The 16669-nt window shown below is 41.9% G+C and overlaps 2 pseudogenes; one reads left to right on the top strand and one right to left on the bottom strand.

The window, feature by feature from the left end:
* Positions 1-1861: 1861 nt before the first annotated feature.
* On the bottom strand, positions 1862-6075 carry LOC133885706 (dihydrolipoyl dehydrogenase 1, mitochondrial-like; annotated as a pseudogene).
* A 1767-nt stretch (positions 6076-7842) lies between these two features.
* Positions 7843-12682, top strand: LOC133885286 (uncharacterized; annotated as a pseudogene).
* The last annotated feature ends 3987 nt before the right edge of the window (positions 12683-16669 follow it).

The raw sequence follows: 16669 nt of genomic DNA, 5'->3' as shown, positions 1-16669 counted from the left end.
ACACCTTGAAGTAGTATAGGGCTTGCTGAGCACCTCCCATACTCAGTCTTACTGTCATTCAGATGAGAAAGCCGATATTGATTTCGCCGGAGGTGAAGGCAATGATGAAGAATAGTCTTAGAAGTAGCGCCCACACCCTAAGCTGCTTGTGGCTTGGGCTTTTGCTTTCTGCTGTATTTTGTTGGCCTCTCGATCAGGTTTGTAAACATTTTGTACTTTGTAATCTTAATAATTATGTACGAAGTTTGGCTGTGATACTACAACTTTTATACTGTGCGTATTAGCTACTTAATCTAGGGACTGATACTGGAGGCACAGAAAAACTTGGGTTTAGGGTCTTACAGATAGGAAGTATGAGATTGTGAGGATGAGACGGGGTTCGAGCGGGCAATAGGGATGACTCGAGAAGGGAGTCTCAAAGGCTATATGCTAGCTTGAACCGATTAAGCATCGTCTATTGTTGCAGTTGGCTCTAACACTTATTCGTACTTACCACGTATCCATATATGGGACGGATGAGCCGAATACCTTATGTAGCTGTGATCTTTTGGCATGCTAGTCTCGGATGTTGTCGGCATAATAGGCTTGAAAGGGGTATATAGTTTGCTCTAGGAGTAGTTCTAGATGACCCCCGCATGCTGAGGCGCATGTCCAAACAGTTATGGCTTATTTGAAAAAGGTTGACATGAGTACCCCTTGCGTGGACCTGTGTGATCACGCGAGCCGAATGGTTCTCAAGTCGTGTGGGTAAAGAGGTACTCCCCTGCAGGGTGTATAAAATAATTTGAATTGTTGCACTCTCGGTTATAAGCACGATTTTGTCTATTTGCAACAATCATAGAGTTTTCGTTTGTGATCATGATGGTATGATGGGAGATGGATTGTGGTATTGATGATGGGTGGTTTGGTTCGTACTACAGTTACAGTTATGTTGATGATCTCAAGATAGAAGTTTGCTCATGGTTAGATATAGATGTTTATACTTGAGTTGAAATTGCATTTGCTTAAGAACTTACTTAACCTTGAGGCCGAGTTCTTACTAATTATCCAAATTGCATTCTCTTTGAAGTCAGGCTATTTATAAATACCCACTGTAGATTAAGTCTTGCGAGTACCTTCGTACTCACGTGTTTTGTTTGTTTTTCAAGTGAGGAAGAATTAGTTTTTGGCTACTTTACGCCCGCCGATGTTGGCAACGGGCAGGAGTAATGCCTACTACTTGTGTGTGGATATTTTGGGATAACGCCTTAGGGCAAACGGTGCTACCCACCTTTTGTAGTTATGTACTTTCCCCTGCGTAGATACTCTATCGGTGTTTGGATCATGTATTTTGTTGTAAAGTTTAATTTGTTTAAAGACTTATAACTTATTTTTAATTACTCACTCTTTATTATATCTTGTGATGATGTGCTTATTGTAAAGGTGTGTGTTCCGGTCGTAGAAGAAAAACACATGATGAGACTACTGGGGTGATATTCCGGTTAGTCATGAGAGTTATGATTACACAAATGATCGACTTAATGACTAATTAAAATATTATCTAGACGGTTCCTCATAATTGAGCTAGGCTCCCACGTGCTGACTGATGGGGCTCATGTTATTAGTGTGACCCGTGGGCACCCACGGTGGACAATCTAAACCCGCACCCACTAGAAGTCGGGTATCCGACCCGCTACACCCATGGATGGGATTTAGAACCTGAACTTGCACCCGCCAGGTGCAGAACCTGTAGGGACCAAAACTCATGGATCTTGTTGGCGCCTTTAATGCCATTAAGTTGATGTTTCGAGACCAAATCAATAAAAAATATTTCAAGATATTCGGAAGTGTTTTGAGTCAGCTGTTGAAATCATATCCGGAATCAAATGTGGATAGCCTTCAGGTAGGTTTGCAAACAAGTGTCCTTCAGGGCCTCGCTTACCGTTGGGTGTGCATAGCATGCGGGGGCAGCGTCCTCATTTGATGCTCCATCCTGAAGTGCAAGCACGACCTCATGGATGATCTCATCGGCATTATGGGCTATGATGTGTACAACGAGGATTATGTCTGTTTTCTTCTCGGTCACCACCTTCACCAACCCTTCAACATCATTAAGCGCCTTTGAGAGGATGTTTGCCAACAGAGATAATTCCCCAACCTGGTAGGCAATTCCTGATGCCCTCGCCTGTTCCTCTGTCTTGCCAACAGAGGCCATCTCAGGGTGTGTATACACTACACCAGGTATAATGCCGTAATCTACATGGTCTTCCTTACCTGCGATGAACTCAATACTGGTGATATATCCTTGAGACAATTGTGTATGCAAATTGGATCTACGAATGAGATTTAATATGATTAAATGTCCATTAGGGTTTAGAGTCATGATAGGTTTAATGAGATTAAAAGCCCATTAGTGTACTCTATATAAGAGGAGGCAGGGGTCGTGGGTGCAAGAATTGATTTTCGCCACCAAAACCTTGACCGCCACCTCTTCCCGAACTCCCTACGAAACTCTAGTCGGACGTGCGTAGCTAGCACAATGGCGTACGACGTTCCATCCTTGTACGTATGGATACCGTGGAAGCACTATCGCGGTGCTGATCAGCGACAAGAACACTAGGATAGGTTAGACTACTTCCTCATCGCGATCAAGAACATGGTCGAGGCTTTCTCTATGTGGTCAGAGCTGATCGAGGGTGTGGTGCCTGTAGTCAGAACTGCTCGGAGCTGGTCGAGAAGCATGACCACTTACATGAGGCTGGTCGCGGATTTGATCGAGAAGCTACTCAAAGAGTTTGACGCACACGATGTTAGATCGATCTACTCCAATTCTTCTTCCACTGCACTACGTGTCAAGTGGCAACAATCTATGACCTCTTACTTGTATGGTTACCTGGGTGAATACGATAGAAAATTTTGTTTTTAGGCTAACATAGCCAACCCGTTCCCCAACCCTCAACACATGCAATCACATCTTCTTCAGCTTTGTGTGCAAGCATGGCTCCAGGTATTGCATCGCCAATCGCATATACTTCCTGAAAATTTGTCATAAAAGCATTTATCGACAAGGATCCTTTCGCCCTTGGCTGACTCAACACCAATGGTTTCCAACCCATTATCAACAGTGTATGGGACCTTGCTAGCGGATACAAGGACAATATCGGCATCCAGTACGCTCCGCTCTCCACCAGCTGCAAGCTCCACAATTAACTTGACATCACTCCTAGAAGTTTCAACCCTAACTACCTTTGTCTTGAGCATGAAGTTCATTTTTTGCTTCTCCAACATACTCTGATATTGCTTTCTAATATCTCCATCCATTGACAGGACAATGTCAAGCGCTAGCCTATTCCAAACAAAACCCATCTCTAAGCCAATGTATATCCAATAGCTACCAATTTATTTGGTATCTATTGTAATCCGGAGAGCAATTTCACATCTGAGCCAGTAGAAATGAATATATTCTTTCCTTTGATAGTAGTGCCGCCGCCATCAAAAAGCGGATCTATTTCCATATTGGAAAACTTCATGCAATCGTGTGCAAAAGAATTCTTAGCCTTATGGTACATGTGTGACGAGTGAAGAAGAGCCTAGAATTTTGAAAAGTATAAATGTACACATTGATACTTAAGTGGTTGTTTGATTCTTCTAGATGCAATCATGTAGTGGGAGGGGTTAAATACTATCCAAACTGCAATGAAGTAGGTTACTGAGTCCCATGATTATGAACAAAAAATAAGAATGAATTGCTCAGAGAATAACTGAGAAAAAGCCCAAATAAACGGATTCAAATGCTACAACCAGTCAAAATATTCACTTATATTTTTACATTTGCAGGTTTTAAGATATGCCAATTCAAACACAATAGCCAATTCGTTAGGCCGGTAACTGAGCAGAGGTTGTAGCATTATGTGGTCAAGCAACCACATCTCCGAATATTTATCTGACTTCATAAGGTTTTACATGACAATTTTTTATGTGCATGCGACAAGACTAGAAAACACACCACTAAATGTATGAAATCAGCAAACAATTGGAATGTTGAGTAACTAATATTAACTTAAAAAAGTTAGCATAGTACATTTCATGGAAGTACACAATTTATGATTTAGTTAAGCACTATCAAGAGCTAGTGAAAACGAGATCAGGTGGAGCTATTTGAGTGACACTCCTTGAGCCCCATCATTGAGAAACTAAAAGAACAACAAAGTATGACCACAAATGAGAAATGAAAACCACAAAGTTGGTGCTCTCGAAGTGTTTGAATTTGGCATTTAGCTTCTCCACTGGGAAATTACGAATTGCACTTGACATTTTTCCATCACATAACTAGAAAGGAATTCCAAATGTGTGGCATTGTACTGGATAAACGAAGATCATCTATTGAGGCTAACTATCCCTCTGGATTCATTAGAATACACACATACAAAAGAACGAACTCCAAGTTTTGTAAAGGATCAGGTCACTTGAATCCACCCTAATTGCCAACTACATGCTGAATTGTAACCATTCACAAAGGAAATTGAGTTGTGTACAACGAGAAAAGATGTGAACTTAAGAAGCAGATTAGAACTATAAGTGTAGAATAAATTACAAAATAGCATAACTTGGATTAATTAAAAGTTATGAGAAGTTAGTATATAAAAAACAATTGCCATGTTATGCTAATCAAGCTCTATTTGGTATTCATATACTAGCAAACACCTGAAGTTGTTATAGTTACACAATGGTTGCACACGAGAGGTCAAAAAGCTTCACAATTTTCCCATTGTCCTATGAGTTATTAAAATTTTGACCACATATAAGAACTCATACCTACTTCTAACTCACTTGCTCCTCATGAGCATCATCCTCAATAGGGATGACAACGAGCACAAAATCTATAGGTAGGAGCTACACAAACCCATACCCGCGAGCTAATTCTTAAACCCACGTCCGCACACATTACCCGCCACGAGTAAGAAATACCACTCACGCCCGCCGCTCGCTGGCACACCCGTATGCGTCGGGGGCAGACGGGGGCATCGGGAACGGATGAGGGTGCGATAATCAGGGGGTGTGGGGCGGACAATGGCACGACGGACGGGGGCATCGAGGGCGGACATGCGGCTGGGTGGAGGTTGGAATGAGATGAGAGAACAAGAAACCCTAAGGAGTAAGACTGCTAGTTTATATACTAAAAATGATTTAGACCCATATGTCAGATGCGTGAAGCGGGAACACAAACGAAGTTGGCACTTGTAAGACTATTTCATGCCCATGTCTCTCTACCCGTTGGGTTTAACATCAAACCCGTGCATATACCCATGGGAAAAGAATGCATCCCATACCCGTGCCCATTAGGGTTTTTACCCGCGGACACACGGGTAAAATGTGCCTATCACCATCCTTAATCCTCAATAACATGACATGGCTATTATTACAAATTGGTATCCAAATGATGCATCACTTTACAACCATCATTGGCGAAGCAAAAAGGCACCAAAATTACACCCTCACCAACATATTTCCACAATCAATTCTACAATCCAACTACATACAACACTGGTAACCTCCCCATATGAATCATAACCTAGTCACACGGTGCAACAACTATGATAAAATAAGCAACCATACACCCAAATATATCTCGATTAAACTAACCACTAAGAACCAAACATAGCAATTAATAACCGTTAAAATGCCTCCTGACTAGACTGACGAAATGAACGCCAACAATATGCAAATGCAAACCCTAGCACCCAAATCGCCGCACGTGCACATAGATCTATGGACTTTAAGCCTGTAGCATGAACATTTCCAACCATACAAATCATGGTATGGCGAAGGGAAGTGAGGGATAGGGCTGGAGCCTTGGAGGGAATGCAACAAATGTGTGAGGTAGGTGCCCCTCTTCTCGAAGGAGGTGGTCTTGAGCCCCATCTGCATCATCTTGATTGCCAACACATACCCATGGGCCCACCACCAATCACCACCACATTGCTCTCCTTGCTCAAAGCCACATACCCCTACAGAGCCAAAGCCCACATCGCCGCGGGCGGCCGCCAAAGGAGCAACACATTCGTCGCTCCTCCTCACCATGCTTGCCATCACCATCTCGTGGGCTTCTCACTTCAATTTTTTTCCTTATTTTTCTTAAGTTCTCACCTTTTGTGCAAGAAAAAAGAGGATGCGAGAGAATGATAGAGTTGTAAATACACAGAGTCACACAAGATAATGGAGTTGGTTGCTCTAGATGTATGTCGAGATGTACGCTATACCACATTTTCATCAAGATGCTATGATTTATTTTTCTTCAAGATTCAAATTCCAAAATGATGTGACATTTATCGCTATGCACAATATACATCCGGATACACAATAAATGGTGTGGATAGGGGTGCATGTGCCATTAAAGGTGCATTTGCATTTTGGATCAAGCAAGCTTTTAGAGAATTACCACTAGGAATAGTGCATCAATCGAGTTTTTTTATGGATGGCGACACCACTCGTATATTGCAAAAGTCCCATCTTAACTCTTCACTAAGACCACCTTTGAAGCAGAAAGCTCAGCCTGAAGTGTTTTGAAGGCTTAATTAGCAAGTACCAACCGTCAAGGAGTGGTCACCTAGCTTAGATGTCCTAAACTAAACTACCATATGAAAACCATGCAACATGTTCATTATTTTGATAAAGATGTTGGACGTCATAAACAAATATGGCTTGAAGTGGGAGAAGGGGCAATAGATAGGTTCATAGAGCAATGAAGAGAATCCTCCTCATCAAAACTAGATTGTTGTTGTCTTTTACAACCGAGATGATGTTAAGGCAACTCGTGTCAATCTATTTCACCCAATAGAAAAGTTATATTTCAACGTTTATTTGCCACATGTCTTGGTCGTTGTTGTGGCAAGTTTTGTCGTGTGTACAGACAGTGGTAAACACATTAAGATTCTTTCTTGATGAATCCTATAATTTTTAAAGTCCAATTCTTCTCTTTAACGAATAGTTTCTCTTTTAAAAAATATATTGCGCCATATGAATATAGATCTTTGTAAAAAAGTATAAATATTCATTAAAATTTATACGCTACAATACAGTTGTAAAGATGGTGAAACGTATCACAGAGAATAAAGAGTTATTCAGCTCGAGAGCAGCTCTAACAATTAGAGCTACTTGCTAGCTTTTATAGATGTGTCACTTCAACGTCAACAAGAGATAGCATAGCGTGGGAGTGGATGTGCATTCGACACGAGCATGAGAACGTTGCAGACGGCCAGTGTGAGACACAAACATGAAAACAAGTACGAGACTAAAGGCCTCTTTGTTTGGACTTTTGCTTCTAACTTCTCTGAAAAGCTTTACTTTTGGTTTTTCTGAAAAGCCACTTTTAAATTTTAGCCGTTATATTTTACAATAATTTTTTGACTTCTCAGTACACTGCTTCTCAGAAAAGCTACTCTCAGTTTCTAATTCATTTTCTCAGAAACAACCTTATAACTTCTTAAAAATCACTTTTCAGCAAACCCATTTATTTATACTCTTAATTTCCAAATTTCTAACCGAAACAAAAACTAAAAACAGGCTGAAACCAACAAACCTAAACACCTGACTCTCTTCTCTCCTCCACGTTACTAGAAAAAACGACGTGGATCGTAAAAGCTAGTAAGCTGGTAAATGTTGGAGCCACGCGTACTGTAAAGTTCAGTATGTACAGGTACAGCCAGAGCCAGGACTCTCCCTTGCGGCTGCCACTGCGGTCCCACACACTTAGGCCCCACATGTCAGTGAACGCAAAAGAATAGAACTGTACACCCACCAGCGCGCGCACAACCGTACAGCTCCCTTGTCGGCTTCTACAAACTTACCACAGCTCTCAAGTCTCACCTCCCTTCTTTTCCCGCTTCCTCTCCTCCCCGCCTCGTCTCCTCCGCCTCCGCCCCTCTCCCGGCTAGGGTTTCCGCCGCCGGCGACGAGGAGCAGAGGGCCGATCGGGCCGCGGCTTCGTTTCGGTGAGCTCTCTTCCCCCTCCCAACCTGATCCTCACCCGAGCGCGCGCGTGTGCGTGCGTGCGTTGGGCTGCTCGCTTGCGGGGGTGGGGTTTTCCGGTTCTGGGTTTCAGCGAGCGTTCGTTCTGCGAAGGCGCCTTCCGTTCCGATCATGTTTCGTTGGGTTGGGGTTTGAGGTGGTGGTGGGAGTGGAATCTAGGGTTCCATACTTCGGTACGGTGGGGGTTTTAGTTTGGTTGGGGTTTTGGACGTCGCTGCTGCTGAAATGAAGGTGCATTGCTAATGATCGGAGTGTCTGTGCCTTTTCGTTTCTAATTGTGTGAGAAGGGATATGGTAGCTATTGGGTTACAGATGCTTGGGTTTGCAGTTTGCTCCCTGGTTTTTCGGGGAGTTAGTAGAAGAAATGGAGGGATTGGAAAAATTCGGTACTGGATGGTTTCAAGAGAGAAGTGCTCGGTCTAGGTTTTCGCCACATGTCATGGTTAAGGTGGTTTCACTTGCTTGCCCGTTGGGGTTGAAATTAATGGAGACACGCTAATAGTTTTGGGTGTTTTTTTAGATGATGAATAGTTTTGGGAGTCAGTAGACTGTTTTCTGTCGCATTTCTAATCAATGGGATAGGATTTCTGTTGCAGATTAGTTTATCGTAACAGCTTTCCATTTGAATGTTTGGTAACTTGGTATGGTGGCTTGATGCTTGTATAGCTTGGCCCCTTGATTTCTACAACTGAAACTGGGAGAAGATTAGTGAGTTGTTAGTGAAATTGGGGGGAACATTAGGTGAAATGGTTTTAAGGGAGATGCATGCTGCTAATGGTGCTGTAATTGTTGGTTTGGTGGATTGCCTTTTATATACACAAGCCATGTTGCCAATCGTGGTGAACTGGTGATAAACTGATCAGACTCTGCTCGCGGTTGCAGATTACATCAGTGCCCTAATTTTCAGAGTGACTGCATTCTATGGATCTTCAGGCGCATCCTGAGCTCATATTTGGAGAGGAGTTCTGCTTTCCTGCCACCGCAACTTACTATCCAGCTCCGTATGCCCCAACAGGTATATCGGCGGGCTTGATGTGCTGTCTTCATTAAGCAATATATGTTGCTGCTGAAGTTCCATAACTTATTGTATCACTTGACTTGTAATTTGTTTCATCTATGCAGGATTTAATGTGCCTGCTGAGTTGTATGACCACCAGACAATTTTAGGATGTGACAACCAGGGTCTACATTACTCGGTTAGTACCACAAAATGCTACGTTCTTTCTTGATTCTTGTTGTGTCCCACTGTCCATTGTTTAATCAGGTATGTCCTCATCCTTTGACAGGGCCACCAGGCTCAAGTCACATCATGCATGTATTATGTTGTCCCTGACTATGGGATTGCACATGCTCCCCATGGCCCTCACCCTTTCCACCCTCATGCCATCAGCGATAGTAGATTTGTTGGAGCCCAAGACCAAGAGTATCGTGCTGACACTGTGGAGCACACATGCCATCAACCAGTTCCTACATCCCATTATGCCGTCCTTCCATCTGTGGCAGACAGGACCCCAGCTAGCACCGCTCAGTCACTTGCATACACCGATAGTTTGTTTGCCCCCAGTAGACTAGGCCAAACTGTAGCTGCTGCCTCAGAAAGGGGTGTTGCATGGAATCCATCTCTACAATCAATTGCTGTTCCTTCAATGAAATTTCAAGAGTGTTCTGTGGTACCAAAGGTACAACCACGTAGGTCAGCTCCATGGAAGCAACAATTACCTTCTGGAGCTATGGTGCTAGATAAACTTCCCCGTGCTCGACTGGTATGCTGCTGTCCTCGTTCTTGTATTTGTTGAGTTTCACTGCTCTTATATGCTACAGTTGCCATGGAATAGCATGGTCCTGTTAACAAAGTTGATACATGTTATTCTGTCTATTGAACATAGTTTTCTTCTTTTCCCCATTTATTGGTAGGCTGGAGCCGCTTAGAATCAATAATCAATAATAAAAGGATATATATATGTTATTACTGAACTGAAATTATTGTGGATATTCCTGTAGTTATGACAGCATTTGCAGAAGTATACTAAATACTCTGACCAGTGACCACCAGATGCACAATGTGTTCCACACTTCTGTTGTCAATATAGTTCTGTCTTGTTATACTTTCTTTTCCGTGTCCTGTTGGCTAATCGCCTGTGTTGTAATATGATCCAACCTCTAGTCTATACATGGAAATGGTAGGACTAGTTGTACTAGGATTTGTTTTCTAATCCAAAGAAGAAATATTTTAAAGTTTCCTCATATAGTGATTACCTCCTTCATGCGCCTCCCCCAAAAGGGTATACACGATAATTCGTGTCTTGGCAATTTCTAACATTTTGTCTATGATTAGGCATCAAAGCAGTCTCTACAAGCAGCTATTCCTTCTGTCAAGCCTTCACCGCAGACTAATCCGTCATACAACAATCATGTTTCATATGTTGGATCTGACCTTTGTAAGACGGTGTCAGCTGAGGGGTCCCAACCAAGTTCAAACACCAGCAGCTATGCTAATCGAAGGATGAGTTTTGTGAGTCAGCAGAACGTAGGTAAAGCAAAAAAGCCAAAGGGTACATCATCCTCAGAAATAATTGTAAGATCCTATACATCAAGGCTCCATATTGGCAATCCAGAGGGGAAAATAGTAATCAGGACTGATCAATATAACAGAGATGACTTCCAGGTGGTGTATACCAATGCAAAATTCTTCGTTATAAAGTCTTTTGATGAGGCGGATGTTCACAAATCTATCAAGTATGGTGTGTGGTCGACTTCCTCTGGTGGAAACCAGAAGTTGGATAGTACATTTAGAGAGGCTCAAGCGATAGCTGCAAGTTGTTCTACCATGTGCCCAGTTTTCCTGTTCTTTTCAGTGAGTTGATCTTAATTTAATGCGTCTGACATCTTTCATTCAGTTCCTTGTTCTTGAATTACTGAATAAAAATTATGGTCTAACAGGTCAATGGAAGTTCACATTTCTGTGGCGTTGCTGAGATGGTTGGCCCTGTCGACTTTCAAAAAGATATGGATTTTTGGAGCAAGGATAGATGGATTGGCAGCTTTCCTGTAAGGTGGCACATTATAAAAAACGTACCCAACTCCATGTTTCGAAGTATCTTGCTGCAGAACAACGAATATAAGCCTGTCACCAACAGTAGAGGTACACAAGAGGTAAGTTCTCTCTGGTACTTTGCTAGTGTTTCTTTAGTTGAACCACATCTGCAAGGATCATTGCTTCACTGTCTATGTTTGTGTGTAATCTAGGGTATAGTGCACTGCTTGTTTGCTATTTTAGTACAAACCCTGCATATTGCTGTTCACACAAAAAGGGACACACAAAATCAGTAGGACAAACAAGTATTGTTTCTTAGGATGAAGTTAGCATTCACAAAGGTTTTGTCCAGTTTGCATTTTGCTGTGTGACTTGGATAGCGTTGTACCTTGACCTGCCATTTATCTTGGTCTCGTCCTGCAATCTACCACTGTGTTGCATTTGCAGATACATTACACTCCTGGAACAACTATGCTCAAGATCTTCAAATTTGCCAGAGCAACGAGATGTCTGCTTGATGAATTCATGATGCATGAGGAGGAGGAAGCTAGAAGTATACAACACAAGAGGTTTCAGCTGCGGCGGTGTGCTCCACATTTTATACCTGCAGCATCTATACCTGCCCATCGTACCCACAACACTCTGCTGCCCAAATCTGACAGTGTGTTGATGGACAAAATTATCAGGGAGACAAATGATCTGACAGATGAATTACAGAATCTCAATTTGGACAAACATCAGAGCTCATGGCAAGAATTTGGAAGCCTGACTAGCAAAGCTTCCACAGCAAATGCACAGAAAGAAAGCCATTGCTACGGAAAGCAGGCTCATGAGAATGTTGTGAAGGCTATAACATACCAACCATACGAGCCCCAAACTTCAACCTTGAAGGTTGCCTCTGATGGAGGACAACAGTACTGGAAGAAGGTTGAAATCGTCCCAACAGGAAAAGCGCACCCAGAAACTGCTGCCTGCATCTCGTCGAAAGCACAAGCACCTGAGCATCCAAAGGAAGGTAAAAATGCCTTGGTGCACAGTGCATCAGGAATTCCAGTGATGACTTGTGAAGAACAAAAAAAACATCGGGAAACCCTGTCCTTCAATCAATTCTCGGATAAGTGAAGCCTGCTCAAATCCCTCGCTGGTGTTGTTGCCATTGGCTCAATGCTGGTCCCGATTAAAATGTCCAACTAGCAGATCCAAAAGCATTTCTATTATCAGCTGGGAATAAAGGTATCGCTTGCAGATATGAGGGTTCTTTTTTGGCACCTGACTTGATAGTTTCTTGATAACCATGGAGTAAACGATTTACAGCTTAATCTGTCGCCTAGAGATCACTTATCTTAGGATTTTAGCTTCAGTGGGGAGGTTCGGATCTTTTTTCCATTTCAGAATTGCTCTCTCTTTCTTTTGAACCTGCTCTTACCCTAGTCTCTGAAAAGGAAAGCGCAAAGACGGTCATGGAGTATTGTGCTTAACCTTTGGATGAAGTGGATAGCTGAATTCCGAGTTGCTTGATCTTCTTGTTTTTGATTTGCTGGAATGATATGCTACTCTTCAGATATTCAGCTCGGATGTTTTTTTTTTGGGGAACGAGATCGGATGTTTTGGTCGATCGTTGCTTTACAGATTGTTTGGACTCGGGCAGGGCAGGCACGCAATCCGACGCCCAAATGGTAAGATTATTCTCGTCGTGTGCTTGTCGTAATTGATGCAGATGTATGGGCAAGATTTGAGATGGATGATTTCTGTAAAAAAAATATTTGAGACGGATAATTTCTGTCAAAAAAAGATTTGAGATGGATGGCAGCACTACAAACAGAACTACCGCAAGCTTTTAGCACGAGTCTCAGAGCCAATTCGACGATAGGAATGGTCGCTCGTGAAACAAAAAGGAAAACCACGTTCATGCTGCCAAAATGGTCGAATTTCAGGATTTAAAAACAGATAACTAAATCCCAAAGTTCAAAATCTAGTTTTTTTTTCTTTAGTTGAAAAGTCTAGCATACATTCATGATCCTTGCATTTTCTTTTATATAACTCTTGTCCTTATTTGGACTAACCCACTAAGCAAAATATGCTCCCATCATGCAGTGGTTATAGTGACACCTCGAACTATAACCAGAGGTTTGGTGGTGCATCTGAGATTAAAGACTACAGGTAGATTCCAGCAACACCTGTAAGATAGTTTTATATCAACCATCTAAATATTTTTCTTTTCTTTTTTTAATCTAAACATTTTTTCGAAGGGATCAACCACCAAAAACACACATGTGTATATATATATATATATATATATATATATATATATATATATATATATATATATATATATATATATATATACATTTATTTATTATTGATTGTTGCTGCTTTGATTATTGTTGGATCGAACCACCACCGGCGCCATGTGATGGCGTACGTATACCTAGTTGATTTATCCAACCTTGTACGTACGGTGCCGGTGCTCGACTTGATCGCGGCCGATGATTCGCTGCCCGGGACGCTCGCCCAAGTCCAACCTGCTGACTTGCATGCTTGCTGCAGATCAGGCCCCTAATACGTGTCCTATCTGCTTTGCTGTCACTGGACGATGTCTCGCGAATCATATAATCAACCTGCTGCTAATCACATCACCTAACCGATCTTATTAGGGACTAACCACCAAACTTCGTTGTTCATTTGCACAATAATAAACTTGGGAGTGTAGTTTTTTTTTTTTTTTGGAGCCGGGAGTGTAGTTTATGACTTTATGTTGCACCATCGATGCGTGGTCAAATCTGGCGCCTTTTTCTACGCACCCTTCTTTGTATTAAGTGGAAAAGTGTCCAGAGATAGAGAGATTAGAGAGAATAATCTATGTATTCCATTAATGATGATGCTTATATTAAATACATGGTGAAGGGTGGTAAAAGTACTTGTTGGGAGGCCGGTTGCTCCCAACGGTATCCCCTTATTTGTAACGGTTAATTACTTTAAATAACTGTTAATGACTGTTATATAACTAATTGATTACATGCTCATGAAGCTAAGGATGGCTGTTCGTAATACTTGGCTCACTGAAACCAACCGCTGCTTTCACCATGCTGATGTCGGTGGCAATAATACGCTAGTATGGTTTAGTGCACATATAATTTTTTATGTTAAACAACCTAGTAATTATTATAACTAGCTACCAACCTGTAGTTAGTGTATAGTGTATTTAAAGATGTATTTAAACTTTTAATAATACCCTATTATATTTCAAGACGTATTTAGACTTTAATACCCTATTACATGTGTACCCATAGTAAATTAGGAGGAAACGATATAGCTAGGCTATTGAAAGAGTCCTCTGTTATGTTATCTATAGATGATATTGATAATTTTTATGACTATTGATTGGCTATATTGTTAGTGACATTTTATTACTTGCCGTATGATGAGTATGACTTGAGAGTGAGCCCACCATTGAATCTGGCTAAATTTGGGCAGCATTATTCCCAGAAACGGATGGATGGTTCCTTTCACGAGGAAATTAATCCTACGGGACTTTCGGTTCCAGACTGCTCCCTCCAATTAGAAATATATGATGTTTCAACCTCTCTAACTATTTGCTAAATTAATGACTTTATTTACCTCTTGAACTCAGCTACATGCTAAAATTTTAACAAGGACCAGGCGGTGTGCGTTGCAAAATGCAGAGACTGGAATGAACTTTCCATTATATAAAAAACTCTTTACTCAATGCATGTTGGAACTTTCATGCTGCCACTTTCACAAATAAATGTTCTCTCTCTTTCACAATTCTGTATAAATTAATAGCAACAAGGTTTATTTAAGTTACTTTCTTAGTTATCCTCCAGTGACCGCGGAGTCATATTTTTGCATTTCTTCCTGACGTTTTTTTCTCGCGGATAGAATACTGTCGGCTGTCGCATTCAGCGCCTGTACCGCTGCGGTTGCCGCGAGAACCAACGAGAGAGCACAGGTGAGGTGAGGTGGCGCACCGCAAGACCGGTGGCGTCGGGTTGAATGCATGAGCGACCTGCCGGCCGATGCGCCGTCGCCGTTGCGGCCGTTCGCTGCCGCCCGCCGGGCCTTTTGCAGCATCGCGAAGGCAACATCCCACCGAACACAAATACAGCAGGACTAGCACGTTGGCGCATTCGTCAATGGCAACAGCCAAAGCAACCTCTTAATACAGAGTTAGTGTGCCCTGCTTTCTCATAAGTGCCAATCGATCGATCTCTAATCATGGGCACTGCACCGTATTAGCCAATCATTGCCTGGCCCTTTAAAGCTTATTATTACATCCGTCACCATTTCGAAAGAGAAATGCAGTCATAGCTAAAAGAGAAAAAGAAAGAAGAAGAAACAAGCTAGGGTCACCAACTCTCCTCACTTGCTCCCTTTCCTTATTGTTGGTACTAGCAAAGGACGTGTTATTCGTTGATTATGGGACTTTCTAACTGTTATGACTGATTTTAGAGACAAAATCTATCATTTTTTTAATATTCGATGCATATCCTATGGACCAGATCCCTGTTGTATAGTGCATTCCCCTTCCCTCCATGTCTGGACCATCCATTGCCGCCTTCCCATCCCATAGGCCATCGCCCACCGCCGGCGAGGCCCATTGGCCTACCCTGTGCCACCATCTTCCTCGTCCTGGCAGAAACCACACCATCACCTTCTTTGTCTTCGGTAGGATGTTCCAGTGCCACCATCCTACCTCATCAGTGGCGGCCCATGCCACCGTCCACCAACTCGCTAACATCTTGACGCACCCACAGCCCATATTTGAGTCAGTGGCTACGGCAAAACCATCGCCACCTCATCGTCCTGCACATCCGCCACCCATAGCATGGTCGTCGTCACCCATGGCCTCCGTCTAAATCGGGGGGACACCGATGAGCTCGATGGTGACCCTAAACCCTGAACCTGCCCTTGCTGCTAGAGTTTTGGGGGGGGGGGGGTCACTTGAGATGAAGTAGGAGGTAGCCTGAGCACGAATCTTGTTGTCAATGTAAATGTTAGAAATTTGATAGATTTCCCTCTAAAAAATCTGTGTATAGTAAACCATATTTTTATTGATGTTTAATTGCCCACCAACAATTGTACACTATTCGTGGTTTCTAAAGAATACTGTAAAAATGCCATGGTAAAAGGTACCTTTTTATAAAAGAAGTATTTTGTGATATTACTCTCTCCAGTCACAAATAAGTGTTGTTTTGGGTTGCATTCAATCGACATTTTTAAACTTTGGTTACAAATTGTTCTTTATCTATTGAGTTTGTATATTAAAAATGATACATATAGATTTATCTTGAAAAGTACTTTTATAATATTATAGCTTTGTTATATTCTATAAATATATTACACCAAAAAGTTATAATCAAATACGTATTTTGAGGGTCATCGTATCATGTCCAAAATAACACTTATTTGTGACTGGAGGGAGCATATATGTACTCCTTTCAATCATAAATAAGTGTCATTCTTATCATTGACATGGTTCTTGAAGCATAACTTTAACTAGTATTTATGTTGTAACATACTCCATAATGAAACGTAACAAAATATGACTTTTATGAAACTATTGTTCAAGACAAGCAATTTATAACATTTTCAAACTTCAAAACACAT

Source organism: Phragmites australis, chromosome 11 (assembly GCF_958298935.1).
Source record: "Phragmites australis chromosome 11, lpPhrAust1.1, whole genome shotgun sequence".
Lineage (NCBI taxonomy): Eukaryota > Viridiplantae > Streptophyta > Magnoliopsida > Poales > Poaceae > Phragmites > Phragmites australis.
The sequence above is the reverse complement of the archived record's forward strand: the minus strand, read 5'-3'. Positions and strand labels throughout refer to the sequence as shown.